The sequence below is a fragment of the Gekko japonicus genome, unplaced genomic scaffold (assembly GCF_001447785.1).
Source record: "Gekko japonicus isolate JY-2015 unplaced genomic scaffold, Gekko_japonicus_V1.1 scaffold112, whole genome shotgun sequence".
Lineage (NCBI taxonomy): Eukaryota > Metazoa > Chordata > Lepidosauria > Squamata > Gekkonidae > Gekko > Gekko japonicus.
The window spans coordinates 1,465,888-1,483,676 of NW_015166422.1; positions in this window are offsets into that span (position 1 = coordinate 1,465,888).

Genomic DNA, 17,789 nt, shown 5'->3' on the forward strand with positions numbered 1-17,789 from the left:
GAGGCTGTTCAGGGCTATCCAGCTCAGGACAAGAGATCTTTACTGTATGCAATATGTAATTCTCATGACTGATTTCACCAAAGCTCAAAAGTAAGCCGCTCTAGTTAGGTTCAGGATGGACAGAGAGTGATTAAGATTCACTGCCAGAGGATGTAGTAATGGCCACAGAAATAAACAGTTTACAAAGGGGATTAGATAGATTAATGGAGGATAAATCTATCAATGGCTACTAGCCATGGTCACAGAGGGGAACCTCCACATTCAGAGGCACTGAGCCTCTGAATCCCAGAGTCAGGAGGCAACATCAGGGAAGGCCTCAGCCTCTATGCCCTGTTCTTGACTCTCCAGAGGAATTGGTTTGCCACTGTGTGACAGGATGCTGGACTAGATGGACTAATAGTCTGATCCAGCAGGGCTCTTCTTATATTCAGTTAACATTTCTTTCTCCAGCTCACAGTCACAATGTTTGATTGAACTGACTCCTCTCACATTATAATTCATATTCATTTCTTGTCATCACCAAGGAAAGATTTAAACTTTGAGACTTATTTGTTTACTTCATTTATCCTCCACCTTTTCCCCCCAGTAATGGTCCAAATAACCCAATTTAGCCTGATCACATCAGGGTTGGCCATAGTTAGTACTTCGATGGGAGACCACCAATGAAGTTGCTACGCAGAGGCAGGCAATGGCAAACCACTTCTGCTCACCCCTTTCCTGGAATGCTCCATGGAATAGGACCCCATGAGTTGGTTACGACTTAACTGCACCTTATTTTTTCTCCCTGATGGGGACCCAAACTGATTTATAGCATTCTCCTTGCCTCCATTTATCCTCACAACAACCTTTTCAGGTAGTTTAGGCTGAGTGTGTGTGACTGGCCCAAGGTCACCTAGTGAGCTTCCATGGCAGATTCAGAACCTGGCTGTCATGGGTCAGCCAGGGCTCAGCGATAGTGAGGATTCCTCAGGAGAAAATGAGCCCCATGTAGCCAGCCTTGAGTTAACAGAAGTTGACCAGCAGGAAAATGAGCTGTAGGCTTGTCAGGACTCACAGCCAACAGCTGGTGCAGAGCCACCACCCTCTAGTCCTGATTCAACAGGTAAAACTCAGTTGGCCATTCCCAGCCCACCAGTACCACACACACCCTTAGAGCGCCACAGACAGAGGCTGAGAACAGAGCTACAGATAAGACGGCAAAGTGCATGCCTCCTGGTCCAACGCCAGCTGCTTGCTGATAACAAAGATGAGTAGTTGCAGGACTGCTTCTGAGCAGCTGGCTGAAAGCATGACCCTTAAGCATGGGGCTATAAAAACCAGTGACTGTTAGGCCTGGATGGAACAAGGTGTCATGGGCTAGTCTGCTTTAACTGAAGAGCACTCAGCTAATGCTGATAGCAGCACCTCTGAGACTCAGCCAGCTGATGCTCCTAATGACCCTGGGACAGCGGAGGCAGGTCCTAGTGCCCCAGTTGATGAGGGCAGCAGGCACTCCAGCCCCATGAGCACTGGCAATACAGAAGAGACAACCCAGAAAGGTGGCACCTCAACAACCTGAGATTGTGGGGAAACTTCACAGGCTGCCTCGCCTCCTCTGTCCCCAAAGCCAGGGGAACACAGGAGGAGGTGGGCGTGCTTGGAGCTTCTTGAGAGGAGGCGGAGTGCACATCTTGCTGCCTGGTGACTGCCAGACCAAAAGGAACACCTGGAGTTAATGGACAGCACTCTCGTAAGCAACGAGACCCAGCTGTGAGCTGCCGATAAAGGGTGGGGTTTCAGAGGGGGAAGGCATGGGAGCCCCTCGTCATTTTCCTGGGGATGCGCAACCACACCATCCAGACTTGTTTCTGCCTGCTATTCCTGAACCTTTGGCTTTGGCCCCGGACCTGCTTGACAATGCCTCTCGGACCTGCTTGAATTCTGTTTCTTGGACCCTCGGCTGGCTTCCCTTGTGTATGACTCTTGGACTGAAGTCTTGACTTACGCTTCTGGTTAGTGCTTCTGTCTCGTCCCCTTGGTCTTGGCTGAGTCTGCTCTGACCCAGGACACAAGTACAATAGATGCTAAGCCACTGAATCTGCCTTGCCTGACTTCTGGAACCTGATACTTGGAGCCTACAAGCCAGTATCCTGGCTCTCCTAGATTCTAGCTTGACATGCTAACCGCTAGACCATACTGCCTCCCCAATTCATAGCTCTGCTACAACAGATGCAAGACTTCCTCACTGCAACAAGCCCCCCCCCCCATGTCACTTTGCTCACACTTGCAGTTTGTTGCTGGTTACCATACGCCAGTAAACATGAAGAATCCCTGACATCCTATTTGTGCATGAAGCTGAAGAGAACCTTCTGAAAGAATTCCTGTTTTAACATCTCCTACAAAGGCTATCAAACCAGATCTACAGATGGATGCTCCCTGCATGTTTCAAAGTTCAGGACTGGGAGATCTGGTTGATCAACTGGCTTCGGGGAGGCATGGAGATGGGACAAGCATCTAGCACATTCAAAAGTCAGTCCCTTCTTACCCCACAACACCTTCGGTTGTGCCCAGAAGAAGGGCAGCAGTGAACACGTATTCAAAATCTGGACAGCGTTGTGGAGCAGCTCCCGAATGCCACCTGTCTTCTCCTGTCCTCTGCTGGCATCACTGCTCCAATTTATCATTCTGTTTCTATTAAAAGGGCATTGTGTCAGAAGCACCACTGAAGTGCCGTTGTAATTCTTCTTGATTGACAGTTCAGGTTTAACGAGCGTGGTTGCCGGGGAGGGCCACGGGCAAGAAGGAAGCCCTAAATAGACCTGTCACAGAGAGGCTGAAGAGACACGCCGGAGTTCTAACACTTACAATCCATTTTTTAAAAAATCTATTTCCAATTAGACATGTTTACCAGAGCCTACAATCTATAAACGATGCTTGCTTCATTTCTATTAATCAATTAGAGCGGTCATTCAGAATTTATGACTGGATTTCTCTGTATGGCATCGATATGCCATAGCCTTCCCAGAAGATCGGTTGCCAGCTGTAGTTTGAGCTTTGTTTGCAGAGGAGAGGAGAAGTCGTGGTTGGTGAGCCTCAGGTTGGTGGTAAGGGTGGAAAGGGCTGAGGTCCCAAATTGGCAAGATCAGGAGGCTGCCGAGCCCTAGAGGCTCGGGGGGGGGGGGACAAGGGATCCACCATTATGATGCCCCATCCCCTCCTTCCCTTATTGTGTATCCATACGTATGTTGGAACATAGGTCCTCCTCTCCTCTGGAAGCCCCTGCATTGTCACAGGGAAATCTGGGATGATTTCCCACTTCCTGTTGGGAGGACTGCTGGGATAGGTAGTGAAGTAAAGCTCTTTCATGCAAGCATTATGGAGATGGGAAATCACAATGTCTTGGATGATGTCCCTTTTCCTTTTAAAAAAATATTTTATTTATTTAATTTTGTATTATACAGCCACAGACATTTTATATCTTTACAGTCATATGATCAGCTCTTAGATAAAAAAGATAAGATCCAAAACTTAGATGCAAAGAATATTAACTTAACATGGTGGGAATCGGCGCAATTGATGTCTATTTATAACAAAGATAAAGTAACGGGATTTTTCAAGGAAAATAATGAATTAGATAAGATATGGCTGTCAACAAGTGACAAGTGACAAACTAATAGAAAAACTATACAGGTTTTTACTAGAAAGTTATATGGAAGATGAGACGGTTAAACCTTCTATGTTAGCATGGATGAGGGACATGGGATATACAACAGAATTTGATGACTGGGACAAAATATGGAAGGTAATGAAATATCTAGGATCAACAGCTTATAAAGAAAATATATATAAAATGTTCCATCGATGGTATTTTGCGCCGGATAGAATTGCAAAATGTGCTCCAAAAATATCAAAGAACTGTTGGAAATGTAAGAACAAAGTAGGAACGTTTATGCATATGTGGTGGAAATGTGGCAATACGCAAACATTTTGGAAAATGGTGCAGCAAATGATATTTGAAATAATGAATGTGAATCTAAAGTTGGTACTGGAAATATACTTGTTAAATATTATCCCAGATAATTTTGATCAAAATGATAAATATCTACTAACATATATTTTAACATCATCAAGAATTATGGTAGCAAAATATTGGAAAACGGAAAAACTACCCTCTAGAATAGAAATAGCAAAAAAATTGCTGGATGTAGCTGAACTAGATAAACGACCAATGCTATTACGTGGAAAAGAAGAAATAATATTTCAAAACAAATGGTTAAGAATGTATAAATGGTGGGAAAAACTTACTATGTATAAGACCTCCAAAAAGACGACGTCCCTTTTCCTGATGAAAAGGAAGGTCAGGCAAGTCAGGAGGAAACTACCCTTACATGAGAGAGGCTTATTCTGCTGTATCCCCAGAGATATCTCCAGTGGAGAAACAGAAGACACCCCAGAAACCGCTTTGACATTGTACCTCAGTCTCCTAGTTCCTGGTCCAGAGAGGCACTGGAAGGAGTGAAGCAGCAACATTTGGTTCCTTTTAGCTCCACTTCACCAGCTCCAAAGAAGGGAGGGGGGAGGGAGAGCATGTTGGTGTTTCACGTATCATATGGGTGCATTTAGTGCATTCAGTTCCTCACCCCCCCCAAAAAAAAATACTACCCCATATGTCACAAAACTACCCAGTCATTCCAGCTACTGCGAATGGGGAGGCTCTCTCTTTCCAAGGCCCAAGCTGTCTTGCCAACAAGGGACGAGAAATCCCAGCTCTTAAATTTCAAAGCAGAGTCTTTGCAAAACTGCCCAGCAGCAGGCTTGTCAAAATGAACCCGGAGGGTGGGCTGCTATTCTTTCCCGTCCCCTTCTGGGTGAGTGGCACATCCATTCTAAACCTGCATTCACACCACTGCAAGTAGGAACCTGCGTCTTTTCTTCCTCGTTCCCCACAATAGGGCCTGAGGGGCCGGTTCACTAGTGCAGGGAGTGGAAGAGGAGGATGGCTTTTGAATGGGAGAAAGGGGCTCTTTCCTTAAGCAGGGAGAGAGAGACAGAATATATGCCCCAGGGGTCTTCAACACACACTTTGCATAGACTGACTGGAGCTATTCACCAAGTCAACACAACAACTTCTTGGCCCAGACAGCAAGAAAGACTCTATACCCGGTTTGCTCTTGGGGGGGACCCCAAATTTGAACTGGAATAGATTTTTTATTTGCTTTTATTTTTCACACTGTGAAAAGGTGCACTTATCTTACATTGCTCTTCCATCTAAGTTCTAAACCCCACTCCTCAGATTTTAATGCCAGAGACATTTGTCAGTGCCGTCAGAACAAGTTGTTAGGAAGCTGGGATTGTATCCTTGGAGTCAGGGTAATATAGTGGTTAGAGGCCCAGGTTGAAATCCCCTCTCTGCCAGACAGCTCACCAGGTGACCTTGGGCCAGTCGGCCACTCCCTTTCAGTGCAGAAATTCAACAGATGCAAATGTCACACGATCCTTGAGCTTATCCTTGTTGATTTGTTACCTGTACGGACACTGGAGCCCAACCGGGGTGGGGTGGGGAATGGTAATCTTGCCCACAGAGCTTGCTTAAGAGTGCTTCATTTTTTTAAAAAAAATGTTGTTTGTTTTGCCATCATGTCACAGCTGACTAAAGGCAGCCCCATAGGGTTTTCAAGGCAAGAGACGTTCAGAGGCAGTTTGCCATTGCCTGCCTCTGCATAGCAACCCTAGGCTTCCTTGGTGATCTCACACCCAAATACTAGCCAGGGCCAACCCTGCTTAGCTTCCCAGATCTGAGAAGACCGGACTAGCTGCTACAGCTGCAGGTGACAGTGTATATGCACGGGAAGGGAGTGTCTCTATGAACAAAGCCCACACAAATGCTTTTTGTTTATTTACTTCATTTATACCCTACATTTCTCCTCAGTAGGGACCCAAGGTGGCTTCCAACATTCTCTGCTTCTTCATTTTATCCTCACAACGACCATGTGAGGTAGGTGTGGCTGAGAATGTGTGACTGGCCCAAGGTCATCCAGCAAGCTTCCATTGCAGAGTGGGGATTTGTGCTCGGGTCCCCCAGATCATAGCCCGACACTCTTAACTGCTGCATCACATTGGCATTGTGAGCAATCCAAGGCACATTTGCATTCATCATCACAGCACCCCCCCTCCTCCCCACCCCAGTATTTCCCAGTTCACCTGGAGCACTCAACAGTGGAACTGAAAGAACTTAGAACACCAATGTGGGAGGGGCTGCCTGCTTTGTCGGGCAGGCCACAGAATGGGATATGCAGAAGAAATCCACAATCAGCACCTTGGCCAGCGCACTGTGGGACCCAGAGACTAGGCTGGAAGTGCAATCCTAAACAGAAATACACCCTCACTCCATTGAAGTCAATGGGTTTAGAAAACTGCAATTCTGCTTAGTGTTGCAAAGTAGGGCGGCAATCTTTTGCATGCGCACCTGGGAGTAAGCTCATTCACATCAGAGGAACTTGCTTCCGAGTAGACAAGGACAAAGCTGAGCAGCCGGTCAACCAGCTTGATCTTGTTCAGGGAAAATGTTAATCTGGAGTGTTGATCCAGAAGGTCTGGCACCTACTGAGGAGTTTAGTACGCATGCGGTAAGCCCTGCATCCCTGGAGGAAATCTGTTCTCTGTTAAAGAGAGATGTGGGGATTCTTTCTGCTATCCTTGCTTTGGGTGTGGAATGGTATGGTATAGTCAGATCTCAGAAGCAAAACTGGGTTGCTACTTGGATGGGGGACCATGAAGGAAGACTTTGCAGAGGAAGACAATGGCCAACCACCTCTGCTTAATCTCTTTCCTTAAAACCCCTACGGGGTCGCCATAAGTCATCTGAGACTTGAAGGCGCTTTACACACATCCTTGCTTTATCGCATCCATCTGTTTGCTGTTCATTTTTGCTCCCACCCACCCGCAACTAATGCCTACTCCACATGAACACAAGTGAAGCTGCCTTTTATTAAATGAGACCGCTGGCCCATCAAGTTCAGTATTGTCTACTCAGAACAGCTGCAGCTTTCCGGGATCTCAGGCAGAGGTCTTTCGCATCATCTCTGACCTGATCCTTTTAATTGGAGATGCCGGGGATTGAACCTGAGAGCCAGTGTGGTGTAATGGTTAAGAAGTTAAGGCGGACTCTAATCTGGAAAAATGGGTTTGATTTCCCACTCCTCTTCCATATGAAGCCTACTGGGTGACCCTGGGCCAGTCACAGTCCTTTCAGAACTCTCTCAACCCCACCTACCTCACTGGTGCCTGTTGTGGGGAGAGGAAGGGAAAGGAGATTGTATGCCACTCAGAGACTCCTTAGAGTAGAGAAAAGCAGAGTACAAAAAAACCTCTTTTCCATGCAAAACCGAGGCTCTCCCAACTGAGCTATAGTCTCTCTCCACCAGTCAAGCAGACATCTGGGGGATCACACTTCCCAGAGCGCACCAAGGTGCCATGGTGTCCAAAACGTCAGAAGAGAGAAGTAAAGGGAGATTCTCCCACCTGCCTACTGGCTGGCTGGTCACCTAGCCCCTACAGAAAGACCCAGTTCCAGGGATTTTCTAGGCCCAAGAGGGTACACCACTTTCTGCTTCCACCTGCAGGAGCAAGCTGGGCCACAGTGGAGCTCGGAGCACCACAGAGGCTCATGTTCAGACCCAGCCAATCTGCATGGGTCCAGAAGGGGATGGTGCGCATAGGCCATGGCCACCATCTCCTTCCCACATGGCTGGCAGCCAGGAGTAAGCTGAGCCCCAGTGCCTCATCAGCACGTCCCTCATTGTGATGGCCTCAAGCAGCTACGTGGGTGGCTTACGTGGACAGCCAGCCTTGGGCCACGAGCACTGGCCTGTAGCACGTGATGCAGGAGGGTTGGAGGGGCAAGGAAGGAATTTCCCGGCAACCTAGGAACAAACGGCATCTCTGCAGTCACTGCTTTCCCCATTCATCTTCCAAACCCATGGAACAGATGGGACGTCTGCAATTTGTTCTTTTCGTTTGTTTTTAAAATGCTCATTTCAAAACAAAGGCAGAGCCTTATTAAAGAGGTTTGTGACATCCTCTGCTGCCTCTGGGACTAGCCTGCTGGTGAAGGTGGGAATCCTCAGAGGGTGGGCAAGGAAACCTCCTTGGGAGCAGGAGGATGGAGGCATCGCTCTCCTTTGAGGTTCTCTCCCCATCCCATAGGTGGAAATCTCTAGCTAAGGGGTTGCCCTGGTGACTGCCTCCCAAGATGGTCCAGAGAGAGGGCATCCCCTGTCCTCAGCATCCCAGGACTCCACTAGGTCTGTATGGATTCAGACCCTGGGCTATGAGAATGACATTTCCCCATAGAAATGAACTGTTATATGGGGGGGGGAGCAGGGAGGAACCCAGTGGGGTGGAAAGACCTCCGTCCTTCTTCTAGAGCAGCGGTACACAGTCCATGTCTTGCAGGGAGCCACTTACACAATTACCATCAACCAAAAGAGCCACATTTGCTTCCATCCATCCCTGACATGAGGCCTGCATACCTCACAAAGCTCAAAGCTCACCCGTTCCCTCCAAGGTAAGAACCACCTGCCAACCACAAGCCCAAGCAGGCAAAGGCCTTGCCCACTTTCCTAAAACATGGGACAGGTGCGGTGCCACACCAGGTAACAGTGCTCAGAAGAGTCACCAGCAGCTATTTAACAGCTATTTAACCAGCAGCTATGTGTCTATCAATGTTCAGCCATTGAGAATCAAGACTGCCTCCATTAGCACAGCCCTTTCTGTTCATTTGCATCATCCCATTTGGGGTTTTCTTTCTTGGTCATACTAGAATGACAGAACACTGGCTACGAAGCTTGGGCGTGCATGCATCCAAATATTTATAGCCCACCCTTTCAACCAAATAGGTTCTCAAGGCCATTTCCAACTGTATAAAAATCGTGCAGTAAAAGCAATGCATCAAAAGGAAAAAACTGACTATGCAGCAAACAATACAAAGTGTCGCAACATACCAGAGAGCCATATGTTGTAGTGATTACACTGCCAGTAGGATCTGGGAGACCTAGGTTCGAATCCCCGCCCTTGCTTTCTGGGTGACCTTGGGCCAGTCACACATTGTCAGCCTAGCCTACCTCACAGGGTTGCTGCACAAATACAATGGAGGAGAGGAGAAAGATGGATCCCCCTTGGGGGAAAACGAGGGTATAAATGACATCCACAAGTAAATGACATAAGTCCCATACCGATACCCATAAGACTGTAGAGGGGAGGGAATAGTCTTCACCCTGCCCACTCAGGAGCATCAAGTAAAGACATCCTTTGGGACGACATTCCACAGCCTTGGTGCCACCACCTAAAAGGTCTTGCTTTATGCCGCCACCACCAAACATTCAATAGACACAGCATTCTGGGAAGATGACCCAAGTGTGTGTGTGTGTGTGTGTGTGAACTGATAATACCTCTAAATACTACTCTCGCAAAGATTATATAAGTCCAAGTTCCAATTCATTACAAACCTCTTCCAATACTTCCCCCCCTCTCCTGAAGGTGTAGTTATATAACATTTAAGTCTTGCCCTTCCCCCCCCCACACGCACACACAAAAAACAAATCTGCTGGCAATTCATTGTTCAGAGAATTAAGCTCTTGCTCCCCCCTAAAACTGAAAACACAAGAAAAGCTCAGTGACAGGAGGATGAAGGAAGTCTCTGCTTTTCACCATCCTCCCAGCCACCCACACGCGATCTTAATTCATCAGCAGACAAAGCCCGTCCTTTGTCTTGGCGGCTCCATCTCTGCCATTCATTTCGGGTGAGACATAGCAGCACCCAGTAATCAGATGCTGGAAGTGGAAGTGGGGGGAACGGAGAAAAGAAGATTCAATCCACCACCACCCCAAAATCATCCTGTTGCTTTAACAAAAAGTCAAGGGCAAAGGCAGAGAGAGAACCCTGTTGGATCTGCCCAAATGTCAATATAGACCAGCATCCTATCTTGCATGGTTAGGGTTGCCAGCTCTGTGTTGGGAAATACCTGGAGATTTTGGGGGTGAAACTTGAAGTCAGGGCCGTCTCGCCCGCTAGGCAAACTAGGTGCTCGCCTAGGGTGCACCGGCCCTCAGGGGCACCAAACTGCACCCCGCCCCCCCGCCAAAAGCCCCCCGCCGCCCTAACAAGGCGATCGCCGCCGCCATGGGAAGGGGCCGGGGAGGGGAGCAGGGCCAGGCTGCTGCCAAAACCCCTGAATGATGGCTTCCCTACTGGGCCCTGCCGCAGGAGGAGGTGGCGGCTGGTGAGTGAGCAGAGGCGGGAAGCGCTGGGGGGTTGCGCCCTTCACCGACGCAGCAGCTGAACCCCCCCTCCTGGCGAGAGAGAAAAGAAAAGCTGCAAGGATTGAGGGTCTCTGCCCGCCCCTCTCACTCGCACTCTCTCTCTCTCTCTCGCCGCCAGCAGGAGAAGCAGGAGGACGCCCGCAGCTCGCCCGCCCTCTCCCCTCCCCCCGCAGGAGGAGGCAGAGGTGGCATGGCGGCGGCCAGCGGGGACTCGCCACCACCAGCAGGAGAAGCAGGAGGATGCCTGGCCAGGGTGCAGGAGGCGGTGCCGCAGCTCGCCCGCCCTCAAGGGGGAGGAGGCGGAGGAGGCAGAGGTGGCATGGCGGCGGCCAGCGGGGACTCGCCACCACCAGCAGGAGAAGCAGGAGGATGCCTGGCCAGGGTGCAGGAGGCGGTGCCGCAGCTCGCCCGCCCTCAAGGGGGAAGAGGCGGAGGAGGCAGAGGCGGCATGGCGGCGGCCAATGGGGACTCGCCACCAACAGCGGGAGAAGCAGCAGGATGCCCGGCCAGGCCGCAGCTCACCTGTCCTCCCCCCTGGGGGGGAGGAGGAGGCGGCAGCAAAAGGGTCTCCAGGCCCCATCGGGCGGTTGGCACCTGCGCCTTGCCTAGGGTGCAGGATCACCTCAAGCCAGCCCTGCCTGAAGTGGGCAGAGTTTGGGGAAGGGGAGGATCCTCAGTGGGTTATAATGCCATTGAGTCCACCCTACAAAGCAGCCATTCCCTCCAAACCTTGAGCACTTGAAGATCAACTGTAATAAGCAGGAGATCTCCAGGTGCCACCTGGAAGTTGGAAGCCATACACATGGTGGCCAAATAGATGAGCCAAAAATGACCACAAGCAGGGCAGCAGCCCTCCCCACCTGAGCACATGACACTGCCGTATCCTGTGTCCGTCCACCAAGGTCAATATTGTGTACTTTGACTGACAGCAGCTCTCCAAAAGAGGCCTTTCCTGTGCCTCTCCAGGGTCTCTGGCAGAGGTAATTCACATCTGCTACCAGTTCCTTTTAACTGGAGAAGCCAGGCATTGAACCCAGTACCTTCTGCATGCCAAGCAGAGGCTCTACCACACAGCACCATCCCTAACCTCATCCTCTGCTGTTGCCCCGCCTCTAGCAAACGGTATATTTCACGGTTTTCTTTTTTTTCTCTCTCCCCGATGGGGAATTTTTTATTGCATTTTTATTAAAACTATAAACTATAACAGAAATAAAGAAGGGGACTACATTTAAGGGGGATAAAGAAAAGATACCCACTACTGACTAAAAACCCAAGAAAGATCTTGTAATCATCTTAAATACACATCTAGTCTTAATCATATTAATCTCATTACAAACTGAGTCACACAGTCTGTTAACTTTTCCCACATCTTAAATTTAACTGATATCAGGAAATACCCCAAAGCATCTCAATTCAAAATTTTTCAAAGGCCAATTCAGAGTCCTTCAGCCTTTACTTCTTCTTGTTCAGTCTCTTCCACAACTTATAAGGACTTTTAGGGGCTGCTGCCACTTTGAGAGTCCTCTCCGGAAGAACCCGAGTCCAGCTCGCCACTGGACTTGCTGTCCCCTTCTTTTTCTTCCTCCTCTGGCCCTCCCAGCTGGACTCTTAAAAATTCTCTCACTTTCAGAACAGAGCCAATCTTTTCTTTTTTATCCTTAATTTTAAAGGTGATGCCTTCTGGAATTAACCATCTATATCCAATTGAATTTGAATAAAAAGAACAAGATCTTTATATTTCTTTCTCCGCTGTCTTATTTCAAATGGAATATCCTTCAGTACTCTGATGACACTCTCTCCAGCTCTCAGGGGTGCTCCAGATACTGCTTTCAGGATTGCATCCCTTACATGCCTCTTTGAGAATCTTACGACAATTTCCCCAGGCAGATTATTTTTCTTTATGTATCCTGAATATGATCTGTAGGCCACATCCATTTCGCTTAGCAAAAATTCCACCTTCATCTTTGTCACTGGGGCCAGTATTTCACTCATCACTTCCTTCAGATTCTCTCCCTTAGTCTCTGGCATGTCCTGAAAGCGAAGGATCATATTAGCCTTTTCCATTTGTAATTGTAGCAACTGCTCTTCTGTAGAAACTTGCTTCTTTTCCAGTTTTTGTACTTTCTTCTTCACCTTTTGGGTAGTGGCATCCACTTCTTTCACCTTCTCATTCGTTTGATTCATCATTTTCAGGGTCTCGCTGATATGATTTTGTAGAGTGGTAATACACTGGGTCATTGATGTCATCTGCTCTTTAAGATTATTCATTTGGTCCAGCAGGTGGCGCATGGAGTTTTCTTTCCCGCCATGTTTTTCTCTTTGTTTACTTTCGCAAACTTTTTGAAAGTCTCTGAATATGCTCCTTAACGCTCACACTCGCCTTGGTAAGTACTCCTTAGCAGTTTTAACCTTTTATGCTTCTGCTCCCCCCCTCAATCGCTCTAAAGTCTATGCGTTTGGGAGGCGTCCCTCCCCCGCTCGCCTTATCTTCTGTTCCGTGGGGTGGGGGTGGGGAGCTTCTTTTCTTTTTAATCAATGCTTAACGACTCACATTCATAATCGGTCCACAGACCTTGTTTACACTCCATTTCACGCTCAGTCTCCTGCACTTGCCCCGGTCAGCGTCACTTAGTCCATTCGGTCTCTCAGCACGAAGAACCATCAGAGCGGAGAGGTGCCTCAATTCTCCGGCATTACGCCGTCGAAGAGGCAACCTCTCAAAAGCTCCACGGCCAGGGTCCCTTCAGCCGGGTCCCTGGGGGAGTAGTGAGCCTGCACACACTCCTCCTTCGGCTGGAGCGCAGCTTCACCCCCGGGAGGCCCGGGAGGTGAGTCTGCTAGTGTGCCGCCATCAACCGGAAGTCCCATGGTTTTCATCAGATCAATCAGCTGCCTCTCTAGATTTGACAACCAGTGTAGCACAGTGTCAAGATGAGGGTTTGGAAGTCCCAGGTTTGAATCCCCACTCATGCCAAGGATGGGTGACCTTGGGACAGTTGCTGTATCTCAGACTAACCTTCCTGACAGGATTGCTGGGAGGACCAAATGGGTGTGGGAAAGAAGTCCACATATTTTGAGTTTCTAGGAAGAAGGAGAAGGGATACAAATGTATAGATAGATTATTATTTCTTGGTATCTTCCCCAGATCTAGGATATCTTTTGGGGGTGGGTTGACTAAAAAGGGGGGGGGGGTTGCACACCCCATCAAGTTACAGCTGACTTATTGGGTATTCAAGGCAAGAGAAGTTCAGATGTGGTTTGCCTGTCTCTGCATCATGATGACCCTGGTATTCCTTGGCGGTCTCTCATCCAAATCCTAGCCAGGGTGGATCCTGCTTAGCTTCTGATATCTGACAAAATCAATCTATCCAGGTCAGGTCACTTATGTATCAGGCTAGCCTGAGCTATCCAGCTCAGGGGGTAAAAGGTATACCATATTCTAAATGTGGTCGTCATACTATAGGTAACTTCACAGGGATCCATCTCACAGTATTTCCAATTCCATTCCTAATTCTTAATACTGAACTTGCCTGTTTTGCCGCTGCCCAGCACTGACTTGACATTTTCAGAGGGCTTTCCACTATGACCACAAGACCTATTTCTGAGTGGTTACACAACCAATTTAGGTCTGATGTGAAGATGGGAATTTAGGGTTTCATTTTATTGTCCTCCCACTTTGCACTTTTATTGAATGTCCTCTACCATTCTGTCACCCAGCTTGGAAAGGTCCTTTTTAGGAGCTCTTCACAGTTTGCTTGGGATTTTTCTCTTCTGAATAATTCAGTGCCAACTGCCTCTTGGTTTCCTTACTACTGTCCTGCTATAGACCAATTCATAATGGTAGGAACTGTGGCTGAGAGTTTTAACTAACTAGCAAATCAATCAATTCTAAGACTGTCCAATTAGAATTTCCTTCCCAAATAACCTCTGGGGTGGTCTTCTACTTTTCTGCATTTGGGTACCTTTATTTATTTACGTTATTTATATCCCACCTTTCTTCCCAATGGAGACCCAGAATGCTTTACATCTTTCTCCTCTCCTCCATTTTATCCTTACAACAACCCTCCGAGGTAGGGAAGGCTGAGTGTGTGCCTGGCTCAATGTCACCCAGCAAGCTTCCACGGCAGAGTGGGGACTCAGACTTGGGCCTCCCAGGATCCAAGTCTAACCACGATACCATCTAATTCACTGTGCAGTTGAGAGGATTTCCTCTGCTTCTGTTCATCTACTTGACCCCATCAGTCACTCTGCCCTAGATTCCATTCCCTCCTGAATCGCAGCTGCACTAGGAGACTTTCTGAAATTAATTCCAGAGGCCCTGACCTGGATAGCCCAGGCAAGCCCAATCTCGTCAGATCTTGGGAGCAAAGTAGGGTCGACTCTGGCAGGTACTTGGATGGGAGACCTCCTTGAAACACCAGAGGTGGGAACAGGCTTTATTCAGCCACCTCCCTGAATATCTTCCAGACCCCCGGTAGGGGTCAATCACTAGAGGTCAACATGACTTCCAGGTACTCACACACACGGACATATGAAAAACAAAAAACCCAATAAAATAAAATACATTCCAGAATTGGAGCATACACAGTTCAATGCAGCTTTCAGTTTGCTCACCCTACTGGTATCCTTTTCCCCTTCATCTGCATTATTATGTATAATACATACTGATTTTAAAAAGGGCAAAAAGTAATTTTATGCGATTGCACATATGATGGCAGATTTTTCTGATGAATACTACCAATCTACACATGTGCTCCTGCACATTTATAAGCAATACTACAAGAATATTTATTTTAATAAATGTTTGTCACCCAACAATCCTGTACCAAAATTTTGCTCTCCAAGCAGCTAGCCTTTGTCAAGTGATTGGGCAATGACATTCATTTTAAGTGCTTTATCAAAGTGTGCATGAGCAACGTTTAGAGCAGGGGTCCCCAAAGTGGTGCCCACTGGTGCCACAGCGCCTACGAACACCTTCCCTGCTGCCCGCCAAGTGTTTTTAGAAAGTAGGCAGGGCCGGGTAGGGCTTTTGCCCAGCAAAGCCTCTGATTGGCCATTGGAGATTTGATTGGCCATGTAGATTTTTTAAAAAAATTTGCTTTGGCAGCAGCTGCCACCACTGCACAAGAATCCTCATCTTGTGCCTGAAGGTAAGCTGCAGTAGCCATTTTGTGGCTGGCTCCACCTCTCGTAGCAGCTGTTTTGTGGCTTTGCCCACCATGCTGTGTCAGAATTCTAAAGGTGCCCACAGGCTTAAAAAGTAGGGGAACCCTCAAGAGGAGAGAAAAATACCCAGAGAATAGAAAAAAAAAAAAGCTATATCAGACTGCCTAAGCACAGTGCTGGGTAGTAAATGGGGCAAAATACCAGGACTCAAATGTGATTGTGGAGCAGCCCGCTAAACTATTTTCCATCTGTCACAGGAATGTGAGCATTGTGATTTCCAGGGAGATGTGATGGAGCTCTTTGAAGTCTCCCCAGCTGCGACTGAGTGGACTGAAAAATTAGTTATTAGTATTTAGGGGGATTACCCAACCAGTCTGCTTACCCGTTGTATCATCTTGGTTCTGTATTTTATATTATTATATGCTTCCTGTGTGTAACTCTGCCATATGATAAATATATAAATGCCTGAAAATAAATTTAAAAAAACTGAACAGTGGATGGTTCTTAACACAACAGTGCCAATCTGGACACACCACCCTGACATCTGACTTCCAAAAGCCACAGGGAAAGTTGGGCAGAGAGAATTCCAGACACATCACTAATTCATTCTGTGCAGTGATTTTTTTCTCTCCTCTTCTCCAGATGCCATTTTCAATTATGGCTTCTCTGGCTAACATACAAGCTGTCATTTCTGCTCAGAAAACAGCTTTCTTTGAAAATCAAACTCTTGTGGTTTCCTCTTATTACCATAGCTAATAAAAGCTAATGACTTGCCTAGTTTTCTTGCTTCCTTAGTTCTAATGAACACATTCAAGGCTGTGTTCCGATGTCACAATGAACTATGGTTTAGTTAAGTCTAACAGAAGTACAAAACAGACCACGATTTATTTATTTATTTATTATTCAGCTTATACCCCGCCCTCCCCACAAAGCAGACTCAGGGTGGCTTACATTAATTAAAACATATTACATAATATATAGATAGCGATTAAAATCCAATAAAATCAACATAAAACAATTCAATTTCAATAATAATAATAAGTGCTGTTGATGTTTCGCTAATTATATGGTGTACTTTTTGTAAGTTTTTCAGTTTCTCAATGTTCTTCACACAAGCCAGCCATTGCAGCCGAGAGTTGGTGGTAATAGTGGGGGCGGCTCCTAGTCGATAGCCTGGTGGAAGAGCTCCGTCTTGCAGGCCCTGCAGAGCTGTGCAAGGTCCCACAGGGCCCTGATCTCTTCCAGGAGCTCATTCCACCAGTATGGAGCGACCATAGTGCTGTATGGGGTATGTATAGGGAAAGGTATGTCGGACCCTGGCCATATAGGGCTTTACCTTTACCTTTTTATCAGCACATTGAAGCCAATTTGGTATGCTATTGGCAGCGAGTGCAGTGTCCTCAGCACAGGCTGGAAGTGCTCCCATCTAGGGAGGCCCATCAAAAGCCTGGCCGCTGCATTCTGCACCAGCTGCAGCTTCTGAATTTGCAACAAGGGCAGCCCCATGTAGAGAGTGTAACAGTAGTCCAATCTCGAGGTGACCATCACATGGATCACTGTAGCCAAGTCGTTGCAGTCCAGGAAGGGAGCCAACTGCCTGACCAGCTGCAGATGGTAAAAGGCCAACTTGGCAGTGGCTGCTACCTGGACATCCATTGTTAAGGAGGTATCCAGGAACACTCCCAGACTCCTAAACTCTGGCGCCGGCACCAATGGTACCCTGTTGAAGGTCGAGAGTGGGATCCTCACCCCCGAACCACCCCAACTCAAGCACAGGACCTCCGTCTTCATCAGATTCAACTTCAGCTGACTCAGCCTGAGCCAACCAGCCATGGCTTGTAGTGCCCGGTCCAGATCTTCCGGTCTGGAGTCCAACCGGCTGCCCAACATCAGAGAGAGCTGGGTGTCATCAGCATACCGTTTTTTTTAAGAGAGGGCGGACCATCGCTTCCTTAAGTGCCCCTGGGAACAGCCCCTCAGATAGGGACTTGTTGATAATATCCCTAAGGGCACCTTGAAACCCCTCGTAGCAAGCTTTAATAAGCCAGGAAGGGCACGGATCCAGGACGCACATGGTTGCACATACAGTCGAGAGCAATCTGTCGACTTATTCATGGATCCCACTTAGTCTGCTGCTTGTCTCCTTTGCCAGCCTTCAAGCAGAGTCCCTGGAGGCTATCTTGAGTCCCTCTGCCTTGGCCAACTGCTTGCAAATCCTTCAGTAGGTATACAACCCACTCACTATTGGTCAGCCGCAATACATAGGCAGGGAAAGGACCGGGGAGCTTAGGAGAAGCCAAGCCAACCGCTTCCTCTTGGCTAAG